At 44.5% G+C, this 15,813-nt stretch overlaps 1 protein-coding gene across 2 annotated transcripts in view; it reads left to right on the forward strand.

The window, feature by feature from the left end:
* The window catches only part of MST1 (macrophage stimulating 1), a 101,514-nt gene that overhangs the window by 39,565 nt on the left and 46,136 nt on the right, over positions 1-15,813 (forward strand). For both annotated transcript variants that reach the window (XM_056525234.1, XM_056525235.1), the window contains exon 2: positions 8,616-8,774. The gene's annotated coding sequence lies outside the window, so the exon portion shown is untranslated. The remainder of the gene's footprint in view (positions 1-8,615; positions 8,775-15,813) is intronic.

The following is a 15,813-nucleotide window of genomic DNA, read 5'->3' on the forward strand; positions in this document are numbered from 1 at the left end:
ACTTCCACCTGAGACCTTACTCTTCTGGCACAGAAGCCAAGAGAGTGGGAGTTATTATGTCTCTTCTGCAAAGGGGTCCCCAAGAATGGGTATTTTCCCTTGGTTCCGATGCCCCTGAGTTGACCTCCGTGGATTCACTGTTTGCGGGATTGGGGTTCTTGTATGCAGAACCAGACCGTGCTGCATTTGTTGAATCTCAGCTGCGTACATTGAAGCAGGGTCGCAGACTTTTGAAAGTGGTGCGGGGCTTCTCGGTGGAACACCCCAGTATTAGTTTGTCAGTTTAGATTGGGATTATCCGACACCTTAAACAACATGCTGGTGACTTACCCCTCTCCTGACACCCTTGACCAAGCCATGATGTATGCTATTCGTTTAGATAGAGGTCTACGTGAGCGCAAACAGGAGTGTTCATCTTCCTCCAATTCTCCTCTTTTGCTTGACTCCTGTCTATAATAACCAACCTGTGCCTGAGGTGGACCCCATGCAAATAGAGTAAATTCGTACCCCGGAGCGCAGAAGATTTCGTCAACTAAACGGCCTGTGTTTTTATTGTGGGGAGAATACACACTTCATTGCCTCCTGTGTCAAGCGTCCGCATCCAAGTGGCAATCGTGGAGGCCACATGGTCGCACAGGTACAGTGGGGAAAAAAGTATTTAGTCAGCTACCAATTTGCAAGTTCTTCCACTTTTAATGAGAAGAGAGGCCTGTCATTTTCATCATAGGTACACTTCAACTATGAAAGACAGAATGGGGGAAAAGAATACAGGATTTCTAATGAATAAATTGGTATATTCCTTGGTAAAATAAGTATTTGATCACCTACAAACAAGCAAGATGTAACACTCACGTTTCAGAAGACAGGAACACCAGTGGATGTGGATCTGCTGGACCTGTGCGGCATATAACTCGGACCGTACCAGGGAGCAGAGTCTAAGGTGCCGCTGGTTTTCACCAGAGCCCGGCGCAAAGCGGGATGGACTTGCTGCGGCAGGCGGCACCCAGGTCGCTACCCCTGGCACGGCTCGACCACACAGGTGGCTGAGCAGATGCGAGGCACAGAAGGGATAAGGCAGCTCGTCAGGATAGCAGAAGGTCAGGGCAGGCGGCACAGTAGCGTAGTCAGGACGTAGCAGGAGGTCAGTAGGCAGTCGGCAAAGGAGCAAGGTCAGGTCACAGAGCAAAGGATCAGATACATGGCAAGGTAATACACAGGAGCGCTTTCTCTCAGGCACAAGGCAACAAAGATCCGGCAGGGAAGTGTGGGAGGTGCAGGAACATGTAACTGAGGACACAGGTGATTTCACTAATTAAGGTGTACTGGCCCTTTAAATTAAAGAGCTCTGGTGCACATGCCCTAGGAGGCAGGGGCTTCCGTGCCGGGGCTGCGAGAACGGAAGGAGCAGGGAGGTGAGTGACGGACTGAGATTCGCATGCGGTCGCGTCCCGCGATGCGAATCCCAGCCCCGCAGACAGCGGGGCTATGTCAAGAGAGCACTCACGGCCAGCATGTCTGGCCGGAGCACTAATGTTACACAAGATTTCTGGCTCTCACAGACCTGTAACTTCTTCTTTAAGAGTCTCCTCTGTCCTCCACTCATTACCTGTATTAATGGCACCTGTTTGAACTTGTTATCAGTATAAAAGACACCTGTCCACAATCGCAAACAATCACACTCCAAACTCCACTATGGCCAAGACCAAAGAGCTGTCGAAGGACACCAGAAACAAAATTGTAGCCTTGCGCCAGGCTGGGAAGACTGAATCTGTAATAGGTGTAAGCAGCTTGGTGTGAAGAAATCAACTCTGGGAGCAATTATTAGAAGATGGAAGACATACAAGACCACTGATAATTTCCCTCGATCTGGGGCTCCACGCAAGATCTCACCCCATGGTATCAAAATAATCACAAGAACTGTGAGCAAAAATCCAAGAACCACACGGGCGGACCTAGTGAATGACCTGCAGAGAGCTGGGACCAAAGTAACAAAGGCTACCATCAGTAACACACTACGCCACCAGGGATTCAAATCATGCAGTGCCAGACATTTAATTTATTTATTTATTTATTTATATAGCGCCTACAGATTCCGCAGCGCTTACAATTATGGGGTACAAACAAAGACAAGTATCAGACATAAAATTACACAATAACTATTCAAACAAGAGGTGTGGGGATATATTGAGGATATGTTGGGAATATGTTGGGGATATGTTGAGGCCAATTAGAGACTGTTGTAGGCCTGTCTGAAGAGATGTGTTTTTAGGCCACGTTTGAAACAATGGATGTTGTTGTTGAGTCTGAGGGATTGAGGGATAGCATTCCAGAGAACCGGTGCAGCACGAGTGAAGTCTTGGAGACGGGAGTGAGAAGTTCGGATTATAGAAGATGTTAGTGTGAGATCATTAGCAGATCGGAGAGAACATGTAGGATATTAGACGAAGATGAGAGAGGAGATGTAGGGAGGTGCAGCATTGTGGAGAGCTTTGTGTGTGAGAATGAGGATTTTGTACTGTATTCTGGACTGAATTGGTAACCAGTGTAGTGACTGGCACAGGGAGGAGGCGTCGGTGTAGCGGCTGGAGAGGAAGATGAGTGGCATTAAGGATGGACTGTAGTGGAGAGAGACATGTCCCCTTGCTTATGCCAGTACATGTCCAGGCCCGTCTGAAGTTTGCTAGAGAGCAATTAGATGATCCTGAAGAGGATTGGGAGAATGTTATATAGTCAAATGAAACCAAAGTAGAACTTTTTGCTAAAAACTCAACTTGTCGTGTTTGGAGGAGAAAGAATGCTGAGAAAGAATGTTGCATCCAAAGAACACCATACCTACTGTGAAGCATAGGGGTGGAAACATCATGCTTTGGGGCTGTTTTTCTGCCAAGGGACCAGAACGAAAGAAAGAATGAATGGGGCCATGTATCATGAGATTTTGAGTGAAAACCTCCTTCCATCAGCAAGGGCATTGAAGATGAAATGTGGCTGAGTCTTTCAGCATGACAATGATCCTAAACACACCACCTGGGCAATGAAGGAGTGGCTTCGTAAAAAGCATTTCAAGGTCCTAGAGTGGCCTAGCCAGTCTCCAGATCTCAACCCCATAGAAAACCTTTGGAGGGAGTTGAAAGTCTGTGTTGCCCAGCGATAGCCTCAAAACATCACTGCTCTAGAGGAGATCTGCATGGAGGAATGGGCCAAAATACCAGCAACAGTGTGAAAACCCTGTGAATACTTACAGAGAACGTTTTACCTCTGTCATTGCCAACAAAGGATATATAACAAATTATTGAGATGAACTTTTGTTATTGACCAAATACTTTTTTTCCACCATAATTTACAAATTAATTCTATAAAAATCAGACAATGTGATTTTATGGATTTTTTTTTTCATTATGTCTCTCATTACAGGCCTCTCATCTTTTTAAGTGGGAGAAGTTGCACAATTGGTGGCTGACTAAATACTTTTTTCCCCACTGTATGTCATGCCTTGTTCCATCTAGTGTACAATCTAACTTAACAGGGTGCTTTCACACTATGAAAAGTACCCGTGATATAGCGCCTGTTATAAAATCGCGGGCGATCGTGGGGTTAAATGGCCATTAGAAAATCCCTAATGTACGTTAGAAAATCCTATTATAGTCTATGGGATTTTTCTAATAGCCGTTTTAACCCGTTATCACCCATAATTAATAACGGACGTTATTTTATGACGTGCAATTGAACGGGAGAAATAGTGCATGCACTTTGGAGCAGTTTATGGAGCAGTGCGCAAAAGAGATTTTTAAAGAAAATAAACATGCTGATTTTTAGTGAATGTGCCCTAAGGGCTGTCTGGCCATGGTGGGAGTTGTAGATGCGTACCTCCAGCTGTTGTATAACTACATCTCCCAGCATGCTCTTCGGCGATCAGTACATGCTGGGAGTTGTAGTTTTGCAACTGCTGGAGGCACACTGGTTGGAAAATACTGAGTTAGGTAACAGAACCTAACTGAAGGTTTTCCAACCAGTGTGCCTCCAGCTGTTTCAAAAGTACAACTCCCAGCATGCACAGTCTGTCAGTGCATGCTGGGAGTTGTAGTTTTGCAACAGCTGGAGCTCAAATTCCTAGCGGGAAACTTACCATAAACCCCTGCCGTGTGAGTGTACCCTAAAAACACTACACTACACTAACACATAATAAAGGGTAAAACACTACATATACACCCCCTTACACGGTCCCTCCCAATAAAAATGAAAAACGTATCGTACGGCAGTGTTTCAAAAACGCCTCCAGCTGTAGCAAAACAGTTTAGCAACAGCTGGAGGCACCCTGTTTGGGAATCACTAACGTAGAATATCCCTATGTCCACCCCTATGCAATCCCTAATTTAGTCCTCAAATGCGCATGGCGCTTCCTTACTTCGGAGCCCTGTTGTATTTCAAGGACACAGTTTAGGGCCACATATGGGGTATTTCCATACTCGGGAGCAATTGAGTTACAAATTCTTTTTTTTTTTCTCCTTTTACCCCTTATGAAATGGAAAAGTTGGGGTCTACACCAGCCTGTTCGTGTAAAAAAAGTTTTTTTTTTACTCTAACATGCTGGTGTTGCCCCGTACTTTTTATTCTCACAAGAGGTAAAAGGAAAAAAGACCCCCAACATTTTTAACGCAATTTCTCCTGAGTACGGAAATACCCCATACGTGGGCGTAAAATGCTCTGCGGACGCACAACAAGGCTCAGGAGTGAGAGCACACTATGTACATTTGAGGCCTAAATTGGTGATTTGCACAGGGGTGGCTGATTTTACAGTGGTTCTGGCATAAATGCAAAAATAAATAAATTCCCACATGTGACCCCATTTTGGAAACTACACCCCTCACGGAACCCAACAAGGGGTATAGTGAGCCTTAACACCCCACAGGTGTTTGAGGAATTTTCGTTAAAGTTGGATGGGAAAATGAAAAAAAAAAATAATAATTTTACTAAAATGCTGGTGTTACCCTAATTTTTTCATTTTCAAAGGGGAAAAGAGAAAAAAAGCCCCCCAAAATTTGTAACCCCATTTCTTCTTAGTATATAAATACCCCATATGTGGATGTAAAGTGATCTGCGGGTGAACTACAATGCTCAAAAGAGAAGGAGTGCCATTGGGCTTTTAGAGAGAAAATTTGTCCGGAATTGTGTGTTTACAATAGTGCCAGAACAATGGACCCCCCCCCCCCACATGTGACCCCATTTTGGAAACTACACCCCTCACGGAATGTAATAAGGGGTGCAGTAAGCATTTACACCCCACAGGTGTCTGGCAGATTTTTGGAACAGTGGTCCGTGAAAATGAAAAATTTAATTTTTCATTTGCACAGCCCAGTGTTCCAAACATCTGTCAAACGCCAGTGGGGTGTAAATACTCACTGCACCCCTTATTAAATTCTGTAAGGGGTGTAGTTTCCAAAATGAGGTCACATGTGGGGGGCCCCCTACTTCCATTCCAAACAAATTCCCTCTCCAAAAGCCCAATGTTGCCCCTCCTCTTCTGAGCATTGTAGTGCGGCAGCCTACTCAGCAGAAATGGGGTTACAAATTTTGGGGGACATTTTCTCCTGTTACCCCTTGTAAAAATGTCAAATTTGGGGAAAAAATAGAATTTTAGTGAAATTTTTTTTCATTTACACATTAAACTTTAATGAAAAGTAGTCAAGCACCTGTGGGGTGTTAAGACTCACTGTACTCCTTGTTATGTTCCTCGAGGGGTGTAGTTTCCAAAATAGTGTGTCATGTGTTTTTTTTTTCTGTTCTGGCACCATAGGGGCATTCCTAAATGCGACATGCCCCCTCAAAAACCATTTCAGCAAAATTTGCTTTCCAAAAACCAAATGGCGCTCCTTCTCTTCTGAGCATTGTAGTGCACCAGCAGAGCACTTGACGTCCACACATGGGGTATTGCTATACTCAGAAGAAATGGAGTTACAAATTTTGGGGGGCATTTTCTCCTATTACCCCTTGTAAAAATGTGAAATTTGGGGGGGGGGGGGGAAACCTGCATTTTAGTGAAACATTTTTTTTTTTCATTTACACATCCGACTTTAACGAAAAGTCGTCAAACACCTATGGGGTGTTAAGGCTCACTGTATCCCTTGTTATGTTCCTTGAGGGGTGTAGTTTCCAAAACAGTATGCTTTTTTTTTTTTTTTTTTTTTTCCATTTCAGCTAAATTCACTCTCCAAAATCCCATTGTCACTCCTTCCCTTCTGAGCCCTCTAGTGCACCCACAGAACACTTTACATCCACATATGAGGTATTTCCTTACTCGAGAGAATGGGGTTACAAATTTTGGGATTTCTCTCCTTTTACCCCTTGTAAAAAATAAAAAATATGGCTCTACAAGAACATGTGAGTATAAAAAATGAAGATTTTGAATTTTCTCCTTCACTTTGCTGCTATTCCTATAGGGTTAACAAACTTTCTGAAAGTAATTTTGAATACTTTGAGGGGTGCAGTTTCTATAATGGGGTCATTTATGGGGTATTTCTAACATGTAAGCCCCTCAAATCCACTTCAAACTGAACTGGTCCCTGAAAAATTCCGATTTTGAAATTTTCGTGAAATATTGGAAAATTGCTGCTGAACTCTGAAGCCCTCTGATGTCTCCCAAAAGTAAAAACATGTCAACTTTATGATGCCAACATCAAGTAGACATATTGTATATGTGAATCAATATATAATTTATTTGGAATATCCATTTTCCTTACAATCAGAGAATTTCAAATTTAGAAAAATGCAAAATTTTCAAAATTTTCATGAAATTTGGGGATTTTTCACCAAGATAGGATGCAAGTAACGATGAAAATGTACCCCTATGTTAAAGTAGAATATTTCACGAAAAACAATCTCGGAATCAGAATAAATGTTAAAAGCATCCTAGAGTTATTAATGCATAAAGTGACAGTGGTCAGAATTGCAAAAAAAAAAGGGCTCAGTTCTTAAATGGGCACTGTCACCAACTTTTTTTGTTGGATATGTTGTAGTACATATGTACTACAACATATCTCTAATATAGTTTCATTATTTATTTTTTTATTATAAGGGTGTAATTTACATTTGAAAACTGGCCACTAGGGGTCTCCCTCCTAGTGGCCGGCTGCAGCCTGGCGTGACGTCACGCCTGAAAAAGGACTGATTTTGGCCTGGCAATCAGTCCTTTTTCATTTAGGCTGCTCTCGCTCCCTGCCTGTCAATCAGACAGGCGGGAGCGAGCGCATTGGCTCCCCGGCCACTGGCTGGGAGGCTACGCCTCCCGCACATCGCCGCCGCCTCGTCGCCGCCGCTGTCCCTGCATGCCCGCTGCCGATAAGTATAACGGAGGGAACGGGGTATGCGGACAGGGGGTTTGTGATGGAGGGAACGGGGTTTATGCGGGCGGGGGTTTGTGATGGAGGGAACTGGGTATGGCGGGGTGGGGGTTTGACGGAGAGAACAGGCTAGCGCCATAGCGCCGCATGGCACTAACTTATAGTTTATCTACACAGGGTGCCTCCAGCTGTTTCACTACTACAACTTCCAGCATGCCCTGACAGCCAATAGATGTCACGGCAAGCTGGGAGTTGTAGTGGTGAAACAGCTGGAGGCACCCTGTGTAGATAAACTAAGGGCGGAAGTCCCCCCCCCAGCAGGCATCAGTGACATGGTACTTGCTGGGGAAGTCTGCCTGGTAGTGAGCACACTACCAGGCAGAAAAAAAGTTATTTTTAATATAGTAAAAATAAAAATTGAAAGCAGGGAGGGGGTTAGGGATAGATTGGTAATAGGCAGCGACAGAAAAAAAATAGGATGGTGGGAGCTACCCTTTAAGGGGTTAAGCATACTATAACAGAAACAGAGACGAAAACACAGTGTGAACCCTCTCTTACTCGCCGCTCTTAGGCTGGGTCTACTGTATTCGATCGCATCTTTCCTGGGGCTGCCTGTTTGGGCCTACTCTGATGGCAGAATATCGACCTCAAAATTTTCTGAGAAGAAATTCTGTGGGCGCCAGGCGCTAGGACCGCTCGGACATAACCGAGCAGATATGACTGAAAGAACGATCATGTTAATTCTTTCTACAGAGTCCAAAACAATGGGAGGCTGCTGCTTCGGAATTTCCAAGTTAAATTTTTCTGCTGGTTTCTGCTCAGATATTCCACCGTGTAAATGAACCCTTAGGCTATGTTCAGATGATGGAATTTCCATGCGGAATTCTTATGCAGACATTCTGCAGCAGCAGAGTCCCATTGATTTTAACGTGATTCTGCTGTACTGTGTACAAAGATGAATTTCCGCCGCAGATGTTTCTGCTGTGGAAATCCCGATTCGGGAGTCTGCAGAAATAATAGACATGTCTATTCTTTCTGTGGAGTCTGCATGGAAATGCATTACCGTCTATGAGACAGCGAATTTCCAAGTGCTCCTAGTGCTGGCGTGTTCTGCAGGGGCATCGCTGTCGGTGGAATGTCTGCACAGAAAAATTCCATGCGGACATTCAACATATCCTTACTGCTCACTCTGCTGGGCTGCCTACTGGTTGCCTTTTGTCTGGTGCTGCAGCTTTACAAGGTTGCTGAGGCTTTTGTTATCAGTCCTGTTGTCTCTTTTAGGAAGTCATCTGATCCATGTTCACAGCTGGAAATGAGAGGAAAAAACAGGATTTCTGATAGCGACTCCTCCTCTTTCCCTGCTTAGACCCAACAAACAACATTTTCCTCATCATTCCATCCATCTGCTGCAGCCAGGAGGGACAGAGGAGTCACATGGAGGTATGAGGCTCTGCATGGTTCTTGTGAACAATGCCATGTAACTTCTGATACAGGGGGAGCATTAATGTGGGATACACTGTGTGCTGAGCCTATTGCTCTGTGTAATTGTTGTCTGTACTGTGTGTCCACTACAGAGACAGGAAAGCTTATACTGAGTACTTTACTACTTCACGCAGCTGTATTATGGCTTTGAGTTGTATGAACCTATAATGTGGCAGATGTTTAACCCCTTAAGGACCAGGCCATTTTACACCTTAGGACCAGAGCGTTTTTTGAACATCTGACCACTGTCACTTTAAGCATTAATAACTCTAAGACGCTTTTACCTATCATTCTGATTCCAAGATTGTTTTTTCGTGACATATTCTACTTTATGTTATTGGTAAAATTTTGTCGATACTTGCATCGTTTCTTAGTGAAAAATTCCAAAATTTGATGAAAAAATTGAAAATTTTGCATTTTTCTAACTTTGAAGCTCTCTGCTTGTAAGGAAAATGGATATTCCAAATAATTATTTTTTTTATTCACATATACAATATGTCCACTTTATGTTTGCATCATAAAATTTACGATTTTTTACTTTTGGAAGACACCAGAGGGCTTCAAAGTTCAGCAGCAATTTTCCAATTTTTCACAAAATTTCCAAAATCACAATTTTTCAGGGACCAGTTCAGGTTTGAAGTGGATTTGAAGGGTCTTCATATTAGAAATACCCCATAAATGACCCAATTATAAAAACTGCACCCCCCAAAGTATTCAAAATGACATTCAGTCAGCGTTTTAACCCTTTAGGTGTTTCACAGGAATAGCAGCAAAGTGAAGGAGAAAATTCACAATCTTCATTTTTTACACTTGCATGTTCTTGTAGACCCAATTTTTGAATTTTTACAAGGGGTAAAAGGAGAAAATGTATACTTATATTTGTAGCCCAATTTCTCTCGAGTAAGCACATACCTCATATGTCTATGTAAAGTGTTCGGCGGGCACAGTAGAGGGCTCAGAAGCGAAGGAGCGACGAGGGGATTTTGGAGAGTACGTTTTTCTGAAATGGTTTTTGGGGGGCATGTTGCATTTAGGAAGCCCCTATGGTGCCAGAACAGGAACAAATACCCACATGGCATACCATTTTGGAAACTAGACCCCTTGAGGAACGTAACAAGGAATAAAGTGAGCCTTAATACCCCACAGGTGTTTCACGACTTTTGCATATGTAAAAAAATGTTTTAAAAATGTCACTAAAATGTGTGTTTCCACCCAAATTTCACATGTATGCAAGGGTTAATAGCAGAAAATACCCCCCAAAATTTGTAACCCCATCTCTTCTGAGCATGGGGGTACCCCATAAGTTGACCTGAAGTGTACTACGGACGAACTACAATGCTCAGAAGAGAAGGAGTCATATTTGGCTTTTTGAGAGCAAATTTTGCTCGGGGGCATGTCGCATTTAGGAAGCCCCTATGGTGCCAGGACAGCAAAAAATACCCACATGGCATACCATTTTGGAAACTAGACCCCTTGAGGAACGTAACAAGGGGTACAGTGAGCATTTACCCCCCACTGGTGTCTGTCAGATCTTTGGAACAGTGGGCTGTACAAAATTTTTAATTTGCGCAGCCCACTGTTCCAAAGATCTGTCAGACACCAGTGGGGTGTAAATTCTCACTGCACCCCTCATTACATTCCGTGAGGGGTGTAGTTTCCGAAATGGGGTCACATGTGAGGTTTTTTTTTTTTGCGTTTGTCAAAACCGCTGTAACAATCAGCCAGCCCTGTGCAAATCGCCTCAAATGTACATGGTGCACTCTCCCTTCTGGGCCTTGTTGTGCGCCCCAAGAGCACTTTGCGCCCACATATGGGGTATCTCCGTAGTCGGGAGAAATTGCATTACAAATTTTGGGGGGTGTTTTTCCCTTTTACCTCTTGTCAAAATGAAAAGTATGGGGCAACACCAGCATGTTGGTGTAAAAAATTTTTTTTTTTACACTAACATGCTGGTGTAGACCCCAACTTCACCTTTTCATGAGGGGTGAAAGGAGAAAAAGCCCCCCAAAATTTGTTAAGAAATTTCTCCCGAGTACGGCGATACCCCATATGTGACCCTAAACTGTTGCCTTGAAATACGACAGGGCTCCAAAGTGAGAGCGCCATGCGCATTTGAGGCCTAAATTAGGGACTTGCATAGGGGTGGACATTGGGGTATTCTACGCCAGTGATTCCCAAACAGGGTGCCTCCAGCTGTTGCAAAACTCCCAGCATGCCTGGACAGTCAACGGCTGTCCGGCAATACTGGGAGTTGTTGTTTTGCAACAGCTGGAGGCTCCATTTTGGAAACAGTGGCGTACCAGACGTTTTTCATTTTTATTGGGGAGGGGAGGGGGGCTGTGTAGGGGTATGTGTATATGTAGTGTTTTTTACTTTTTATTTTATTTTGTGGTAGTGTAGTGTTTTTAGGGTACAGTCACATGGGCGGGGGATTACAGCGAGTTTGAGCTGCCGCGCAAAATTTGCTGCATCGCAAACTTGCAGCCTGATACTCACTGTAAGCCCCCTGCCCATGTGAATGTACCCTGTACATTCACAGTGGGGGGGGGGGGGGGGGTGGGGGACCTCCAGCTGTTGCAAAACTACAACTCCCAGCATGCACAGTCCATCAGTGCATGCTGGTAGTTATAGTTTTGCAACAGCTGGAGGCACACGGGTTTGGAAACACTGAGTTAGGAAACAGACAATGTTTCCCAACCAGTGTGCCTCCTGTTGTTGCAAAACCACAACTCCCAGCATTCTCAGGCATGCTGGGAGTAGTAGTTCGGCAACATCTTTAGAGCTAGATGTTGCCGAACTACAACTCCCAGCATGCTTGGAGTTGTAGTTTTGCAACATCTGGAGGACTACAGTTTGCAGACCACTAATACAGTGGTTCCCAATCTGTGCCCTTCCAGATGTTGCAAAACTACAACTCGCAGTATGCCAAAACTGTCCAGGCATGCTGGGAGTTGTAGTTCTGCAACATCTGAAGGGCCAGATGTTACAGCACTACAACTCCCAGCATGCCTGGACAGTAAGGGCATGCTGAGGATGTGTAGTTTTGCAACATCTGGAAGGGCACAGTGGTCTCCAAACTGTGGACCTCCAGATGTCGCAAAACTGCAACTCCCAGCATGCCCAGACGCCAAGGGCTGTCTGGGCATGCTGGGAGTTGTAGTTTACAGGGTCCCTTTACAGCAATGCATGTCGCTTTACGGCGACGTGCATTGCTGTAAAGGGCCCGACCGCGGCTGAAGATCTACTCACCTGTCTCCGCCGCCGCCATCTTCATCGTCTGGATCCGGGTCTTCAGGGACGAGGTAAGTACCGGGGCCGGTCCCCAGCACTCCCCCGTCCCCCGCCGCGTCCTCCGGTCTTCCTCCCGTCCTCTCCGGACTTCAAGGGGCCGGGCAGGACGGGAGGAAGTAACCGCCCCCCCTCCTGCGATTGGTCGGTTAACTAACCGACAGATCGCAGGGGATCGGAGGAGGTGGCAGGCTTGCCACCTCGCTCCTAGGCTCCAGCATGGTCCTGGCTGTGTGTGACAGCCGGGATCATGCGAAATTACCGGGCGGTCGGGTCCCAGAGACCCGATCAGCCCGGTATCGCCGCAGATCGCAAGGGCGATTTCCCTTGCGATTTGCGGCGATCGCCGACATGGGGGGCCTACATGGCCCCCCTCGGCGTTTGCCCTGGATGCCTGCTGAAGGATTTCAGCAGGCATCCAGTTCCGATCTCTGCCCGGCGAGCGGCAGAGACCGGAAAATGCCATGACGTTGTGGAACGTCATTGGTCCTTAAAGCCCAGGGTGCCATGACGTTCCACAACGTCATTGGTCCTTAAGAGGTTAAGGGGCTGGACTGAACCTCCAAGTGCTGGATATTGTGTCTCCTCACCCCACCACTTCACACATTGCTGAGATGGAGACCAAGGCTGTGAACACTTCCTTAGGCTGAATTCACATATAGCATTGTGCAGCAATCTCCAGTGTGTTTTTCTTTGGCATTTTTTCCCCCAAAAATGCTGTAGCCAGAAGTTACTTAACCCCTTAAGGACCAGGCCATTTTACACCTTAGGACCAGAGCGTTTTTTGCACATCTGACCACTGTCACTTTTTAAACATTAATAACTCTGGAATGCTTTTAGTTATCATTCTGATTCCAAGATTGTTTTTTCGTGACATATTCTGCTTTAACATAGTGGTAAATTTTTGTGGCAACTTGCATCCTTTCTTGGGGAAAAATCCCAAAATTTGATAACTCTGAAGCTCTCTGCTTGTAAGGAAAATGGATATTCAAAATAAAACATTTTTTGGATCACATATACAATACGTCTACTTTATGTTTGCATCATAACATTTATGAGTTTTTTCTTTTGGAAGACACCAGAGGGCTTCAAAGTTCAGCAGCAATTTTCAAATTTTTCACAAAATTTTCAAACTCACTATTTTTCAGTGACCAGTTCAGTTTTGAAGTGGATTTGAAGGGTCTTCATATTAGAAATACTCCATAAATGACCCCATTATAAAAACTGCACCCCCCCCCCCCCAAAGTATTCAAAATGACTTTGTCAGTGTTTTAACCCTTTAGGTGTTTCACAGGAATAGTGAAGGAGAAAATTCACAATCTTTTTTTACACTCATGTTCTTGTAGACCCAATTTTTGCAAGGGGTAAAAGGAGAAAATTTTTACTGGTATTTGTAGCCCAATTTCTCTCGAGTAAGCACATACCTCATTTGTCTATGTAAATTGTTCGGCGGGCTCAGAAGGGAAGGAGCGACAAGGGGATTTTGGAGAGAACATTTTTCTGAAATGGTTTTTGGGGGGCATGTCACCTTTAGGAAGCCCCTACGGTGCCAAAACAGCAAAAAATAAATAAATAAATAAATAAAAAAAAAACATATGGCATACCATTTTGGAAACTTGATCCCTCGGGGAACGTAATAAGGAATTAAGTGAGCCTTAATACCCCACAGGTGTTTCATGACTTTTGCAAATGTACCAAAAAAAAAATTTTTTTTTACATAAAATGCTTGTTTTCCCAAAAATTTTACATTTTAATAAAGGGTTAAAGCAGAAAATACCTCCCAAAATTTGAAGCCCAATTTCTCCCGATTCAGAAAACACCCCATATGGGGGTGAAAAAGTGCTCTGCTGGCGCACTACAGGTCTCAGAAGAGGAGTAGTCACATTTGGCTTTTTTGCTCTGGGGGGAAGCCGCATTTAGGAAGCCCCTATGGTGCCAGGACAGCAAAAAAAAAAAAAAACATGGCATTATATTTTGGAAACTAGACCCCTTGGGGAACGTAACAAGGGGTAAAGTGAACCTTAATACCCCACAGGGGTTTCACGACTTTTGCATATGTAAAAAAAATATATATTTTTTTTTCACAAAAATGTGGGTTTCCCCACAAATTTCAAATTTTTGCAAGGGTTAATAGTAGAAAAGACCCCCCCAAAATTTGTAACCCCATCTCTTCTGAGTATGTAGGTACCCCATAAGTGGACGTCAAGTGCACTACAGGAGCGCCACAATGCTCAGAAGAGAAGGAGTCACATTTGCAAACTTTGCTGAAATGGGGGGGACATGTCGCATTTAGGAAGCCCCTATGGTGCCAGGACAGCAAAATACCCCCCACATGGCATGCCATTTTGGAAACTAGACCCCTTGAGGAATGTAACAAGGGGTAAAGTAAGCCTTAATACCCCACAGGGGTTTCACAACTTTTGCATGTGTAAAAAAAAAATTATTTTTTTTTCACTAAAATGTGTGTTTCCCCCCAAATTTTAAATTTTTACAAGGGTTAATAGCAGAAAAGACACCCCACAATTTGTAAATAAATTTCTTTGGAGTAAGGACATTCCTTTTTTATTTTTTGATGATTTAGGCTTGGCGGGTGCACAGCAGGTCTTGCTTGAGTGGGAGCGCAGTCAGGGACCTTGAGCTTGATGTGGAGCCAGGATGTGGGACCCCCCCCTCAAGGAGCGTTAATGGGGGGAGCACTGAGCCCTAAAATAGGGGAACACTATGGGGGACAACGGGCCGTAACTGGGGTAGACAGGGGGGGTACAGAGGCCCATAATATGGGGTACAGTGGGCCAGAAAATTATAAAACATAATAAAACAGGATATGTTCCCAGAATGATGACACAGAGCATAGCCAAAACTAAAAAAAAATATGCCCACCCCAAACCCTATGCTCTGAATCATCATTCTGGGAATGTGATGTGTGTGGCCGTCCCTAACCTGTTGCCTCAAATGCGCACCCGCTCAGGTGGAGAGAGAGCGCTGTGCATTTGAGGCAACATAAAAAAGTCCCGGATGATAGTGACTCAGTGACCTTTGACCCATTTTTGACAAAACACCCCCAGAGGTCTTATCAAGTTTTTTATTTTTTTTAAGGTTTTTTTGGGCAATTTAGTGATTTATGGGGGTTATATTTAGGAATTATCCTACTGGGATAGTACAAAAGCGTTGTACATGGCAACCTGTACCAAGTAGACCGCAACTTTTTTGTACCATGCCCGTGTTTTCCGCATGGTGTTGTATGGCTTGACGACTTGATCTGAGAGATCAACTCCCCCCCCCCCCCATATACTGATTATAGTCCTGAATACAATCGGGCTTGAGGACCGGTCCCACGGTACCTCGCACAGGGACAGGGGTGCTGCCATTCCCATGAATAGTGGTGAGTATAAGGACATCCCTCTTATCCTTATACTTCACCAACAACTTGTTATCATGGGTCATGGCAGGGGACTCACCCTTGGTGATAGGCGTCTGGACCAAATTTAGAGGGAGGCCTCTCTGGTTCTTCTACACGGTCCCACAAGCGGACGTGGATCTGGCGGAAAGGGATTTGAACAGAGGGATGCTGGCATAAAAGTTATCCACGTATACGTGGAAACCCTAATCCAGCAATGGGTGCACAAGGTCCCAAACGAGTTTCCCGCTAACACCCAGAATGGGGAGACATTCTGGGGGTTCAATACGGGAATCTCGTCCCTCATACACT

This window comes from Hyla sarda, chromosome 6, assembly GCF_029499605.1.
Source record: "Hyla sarda isolate aHylSar1 chromosome 6, aHylSar1.hap1, whole genome shotgun sequence".
Lineage (NCBI taxonomy): Eukaryota > Metazoa > Chordata > Amphibia > Anura > Hylidae > Hyla > Hyla sarda.